This window comes from Lactuca serriola, chromosome 9 (genome assembly GCF_051521515.1).
Source record: "Lactuca serriola cultivar US96UC23 chromosome 9, Lser_US96UC23_V15, whole genome shotgun sequence".
Lineage (NCBI taxonomy): Eukaryota > Viridiplantae > Streptophyta > Magnoliopsida > Asterales > Asteraceae > Lactuca > Lactuca serriola.
The window spans coordinates 169,106,102-169,112,187 of NC_136416.1; positions in this window are offsets into that span (position 1 = coordinate 169,106,102).

Genomic DNA, 6,086 nt, shown 5'->3' on the forward strand with positions numbered 1-6,086 from the left:
ATTTATTCGTTCATTTTTTCTTCTATTTCTCCTCTCATTTTTCTTATTTCATTTATTCCCTATTAGTTTATAACCCGTAACAACCATGATTATAAATTTAATTAAACTTTTATAATACAATATTTATAATTATTAATCAGTTATTTTTTTAAATAAGTCATTTTAAATAAATTATTAATTAAGTAATATATCAAAAATTTAAAGTTATTATAAATTTAAATTTAACATATAATTAGAAAATTTAAATTTGAATTTTGAAAATGAGTTGTCTAATATATCTACATAACACATAACATAATATTAATAGGGAGTTGTATTAAAATGACACTTAGCAAAAAGAGATTAAAACTATTCATTTATTAGAATAAGGATTTTGAGGGAAATGAATAGTATAACACCATATTTGGTGTCATACTATTCATTTCTCCTAAAATGAGGATGAACTTTGAGTTGTCGGTTGTACTCCTTCGTTTTATATATTTATACATTTTTTGTTTTCTTATCTACTAATTATTATTTAAATGTAATATTTAATACTTATAATATTGTGGTATATATTAAATTATATTAATTAATTATAAATATAAAGTTTTTTTTTTAACAAATTCATATTAAAATTTAAATACATATTTGAAAATTTAAAACACAATAACATATTTTACAAAAGCTTGTAATTACGTATTATAAATATAATCTTATTTATTTAATATTAATGTAATGAAAAAAATATAGATTATATATTTGTTAAAATCAAATTAATAGAAGGGTGTATTTGATAATTTCTATAAGTTAGAAGAATGAAATGTACTTTTTAGGGGTAAAAATGGGTTAAAAAATATAATAGGGTTGGGGATTAAACACTATTTACCTTATTTTTACTCCATTTTTGGGGAAAAAATGGAAATGGGTTGGAGATGATCATACTTACATGTTATTCGAACTAGTTAAATAAATAATATTGATATAATTTTTTTTTATTTTTAATTATTTAATATCTATATTATTAGTTTCATTTTAAATATTTAATTACTTAATATCTATATTATTATTTATTTATTACTAGCTTTATTTGTATTTTTCAACTACATTACATAATTTTTTTTATTTTGTTATATATATATAATTTATAATATGAATGACATTTATTATATGGACATATGATTAATTCTAGACCAATAGATGAATAAAATGAATGATCATGATTTGAGAGTCTATAATATTACAATGAGATAACATGTACCGTATACTCATACAAATTTCAATATAAGAGTATTTTAGACAATTAAACTATATTTAAAAAAGAAATTTTTTTAATTTTAAGAGACAATTAATTCTCTTAATTTTAATAATAAGAATTTTTTAAATTAATTTAGTTTCAATTCTAACATAATTTTTAATCATTTAGAATCGGTGTAACTTAAAAACGAATTCAAATATTCTTATAGAACTTAGGGTTAAACACATATCATTCTTAAAGAATACGACAACATTCAAACAAAATTTTAAAAAACGACATTCTTAAAGAATAATATTTTATGTATTATCAAGAATAACAAGTTTATTTATTTATTTTTATTTTTTATCATCGGAAAACACATATTTTGTTGCAATGACATATCCTCTTGAGGATCATGTAGGAGGTAATATAAATGAGAATGATTCTTTTAAAATTATGTATAGTTTTATACTAAAACTAAAAATCATAAAATGACAAAGTACACTTTGTTAGAATGAAGTATAAAATTGATACAGAAGTTGAGAATTTATTCTACAGATTTTCCACAATTAGAAAAGAATGTTATTGTTCTTGTAAGATGAACCATGAAATTCTAAAAGAATATTGTTGTGTTTGTAAGGTGAACCCTGAAGTTATGAAATAATGAAACTCTAAGGTGAACCCAGAAATTATATTCTCAAAAAACAGGATAAGCTAAATATTCATCTTCTTCTTCTTCCCATACTTTGATATACCTATTTGGTTGTGCAAAAAGAAAGAAAAAAATGACATTGCAAAATAACTGTTGAAAGGGGTAACAAAATTACAACATAATATAAACAACCAAACTTTACCTTTTCTAATGTTTTCATGTTTAAGATCTTCATAAAAAAATCTTCTGAATTTCCAACAAGATTCATCACATTCACCTTGTATGCAGCATGAAGACCATCATATTCCCATAAAATATAATCATAAGTTTTGGTTCATGGTTCATAGTTTCAGAACTACTTTCTATTGGTGTCTCTTTAATTTTTCAAAGTTCATCAGATTCAATTTCTTTTAAGGTTGATTTAACCAACTACCACGATGAAAAAACTTAATTTAAAGAAAAACATATATAAATATTGTAACATCGTAAATTTTCAAACAAAATTTTCATTTTAAAATTACATAATTCTCATAACACTTTTCACAAAAATCTCATTTATTTAATTTGCAGAATGCAAATCCATAATTGTTTGATTAATAATCCAGGATCCTCAAAACATAACTCTTTCTCTAGTGTGTACAATCAAGCCGATGCCTTCCCGAGATCCTGAGAAAAACCTGAAACACATATCACATAACACGGTAAGCATGAAGCTTAGTGAGTTCCCCAAAATACCACACATATCTCAATAGCCTCTCCTGACTATACTCAGATAAGACCCTCCGGTCAATGTGTCTCAGTGGGACCCTCCAGTCCCAAAACTCGGGTGGACCCTTCGGTCCTAACTCAATAAGATCATAATAATAATACTCAGTATAAATCACAGAGACATAATGCAGAATATCACAATACACAGATAAGCACATAAGACATCTTGATCACACAAATAAACCAATCATGGTAAGTATAGTGAGAAGACTCACCTCGGATGATGAACAACCCCTATAAATGCTGCTGCTGCGCACCGACTTCTATCTCTGACCCAAACCCACAATTAACTCAATTAGGAACTAAGTCCAAAATCTTACTCATTAGGTCTAAAGGTAGTCCACTAAACAGCCCATCAATAACCTAAAACCCATTGGGCCCACCAAGGCCCAATAATAAATGGGCTCTCCTGAGGCCCAACTCTCAAATCTAAATGGCAAGCCCAACTCAAGTGCCCAAAGCACATATATATATATATATATATATATATATATATATATATATATATATATATATTCCTCTGGTCCAAAACTCTATTGCAACAAGCCCAAACTCCAGGCCCAACACTCAAGGCCCAAAATGAGACTTAGCCCAAAAGTCCACAGTGAGGTTACGCGGGGCGTACCTCCCTTGGTACGCTCAACATACTCACGAATCCAGATTGACCATCGGGGACACTTGGTCAGTATGTGGGGCGTACTGGCATTACGCTCAATGTACGTCCCAGCTTCACTCTTTCTCCTCATTTGGTCTTAATCAGTTAAGACCTTGGCTCATATCACATATCTGGACTCCCTAACAGCCCTTACTCCATAAAGTCAGTGACTTTAAGCCTTTGCATGGCTGACAAGGCCACAAACACACAAAACTCTCACTCTCTTATCTCAAAATGCTTATATCTCATGCATGGCTTGATTCCAACGTCCAAGTCTTGATTTTTATGACACTACACCATTGAATACAATCAAAGGGGTTGATCATAGTCTCTGGAGCTCAATATCTCATAAAATCTCCACCTTTTGGGACAAAAACCTAAAATACTCTACTATGATGCACAAATCAAAAGAATGAGAAAGATTAAAGCTTTATACCTTAATATGAAGCTCCCAACACATATATGCTCAGATCCAAGGGCCTGGACTCTCACTCCTTCTTCTCCAAAGCTTCTTCTTCACTCTAATAACACACAAAATCACTCAAAAGCTCTCGAATGCACTCACAAGCTCTATAAACGAAGGTTTAAGGTTTAATAGGGTTTGTTGTCTGAGGATGGTGGCCAGGAATAAGGCCATCTCATTCTTTATATAGGGACACCCCTCATTTAGGGTTTTCATTCTATGCCTAGTACGCCCAACGTACTAGGTGGCTTCGCTTAAAAGTCACGCACATGAGTATGCTAAGCGTACACACACGTACGCCCAACGTACTAAGCCGCCACCTTTCTCTAATAAGGGGCTTATCCTGCCAAAACTTCAAACTTCCATAGCTTCCTTGATATAAATCCGTTTCCAATAAACCTCATATCTATAAAAAGGTGACGAGATGCCCTATGCTTCTAGCAACTCGTCGCAACCCCGAGGCTTCCTCATGCCTGGGTTGCAGCCCATGAATCGTAATCAAGGATGATCTGAAACAGGATGTTACAATTCTCCCCCACTTGAATTAGATTTCACCCGTGAAATCACTCCTTATCACACATAGATCGAATCCAATAACCCGAGAAGCACCACCGAAAGGACCACATATCATACAACAATCTCTTCCAAAAGCACCAGAACCCAACAAGAACTCCCGACCCAGAAAAAGGACATACCCTTCTGCCGCTGCGGTAGTCGATCTGCCTCTCCAGAACTTGAAAAATTTGGTGGTTTGTCTCCCTGTCAGACCACCCTCGCAAAATATCATCATGTTAATCGCTCATCGAATTACAGAATCCAAGAACACTCTACCAATTCTGATTCTCTAATCGATCCCGATCGCAACTCAAAAGGAACAAAAAGGTCATATCCACTAAGGACCCACCGCCTGAATAACTATCAGAACTCTTTTGAAGGAATGATCCTCAAAACTCTATCCTCGGACAAGAAAGTAGTCAAGCCAGCTCAGAATGATCCTATGACACCCTGAATCATAAGCCCCAGTTCATCTCAAATGTCCCTTCCAACACTAAGCACCAAGTAAACTCCGACCCAATAGTTGAACCTCTAAAGGTTACCTATTGCACACCCAATAAAACGACTTACCGGCTTCGTTCTCACAATAACTATCTCGGCTCATTGAGACATACAAGTCACGAAGTTCGCTTTACCCCAAGCGAATACTACAACCCCAATCGAAGTCGTCTCACCTCCGACCTCTGTCGTCTACCACCTACTAGTTCCATGCGTCTTGCGGTTCTTCCAATACCAAAGAAACTGACCCACTCCGGTCTAAGACATCTGATGGAGATCAACACCCCTCAAAATGAAACCCATCTAAGAATCCGGAACCTCATCTCGCCTACTCAATACACGAATTGCCCCAAACTCAGCTCGAGAGTCTGATTCAACAGCAGAATTGGAACCCCTCATTTCCAATCTGATACTTAACCCATACCCGCGATTCGCAAATTTTATGCACACACCATCTCTCCCATTCCTCTCGATTACGATAATCCCTCCTCAACCCGGAATATAACAATTCCCGACCGTCACAGAGACCCCAGTCTTGTCCCTAGTCCAACAACCAGGTTCCCGAAGACTCAAGTGGTAAGGCTACCCTAGCCTAATAACTCCTCTGCGTTATACTCTGACTAGTGGATACAGGTCACAAATACTCAAAACTCTCACTCTCTTATCTCGAAATGCTCATATCTCATGCATGGCTTGATTCCAACGTCCAAGTCTTGATTTTTATGACACTACACCACTGAATACACTCAAAGGGGTTGATCATAGTCTCTATAGCTAAATATCTCATAAAGTCTCCACCTTTTGGGACAAAAAACCTAAAATACTCTACTATGATGCACAAATCAAAAGAGTGAGAAAGACTAAGCTTTATACCTTAATATGAAGCCCCCAACACAGATATGCTCAGATCCAAGGGCCTGGACTCTCACTCCTTCTTCTCCAAAGCTTCTTCTTCACTCTAAGAACACACAAAATCACTCAAAGGCTCTCAAATGCACTCACAAGCTCTATAAACAAAGGTTTAGGGTTTAAGAGGGTTTGTTGTCTGAGGATGGTGGCCAGGAATAAGGCCATCTCATTCTTTATATAGGGACACCCCTCATTTAGGGTTTTCATAATGTGTCTTGTATGCCCAACGTACTAGGTGGCTTCGCTTAAAAGTCACGCACATTAGTGCGCAAAGCGTACACACACGTACGCCCAACGTACTCAGCCGCCACCTTTCTCTAATAAGGGACTTATCCTGCCAAAACTTACAACTTCCATAGCTTCCTCGGTA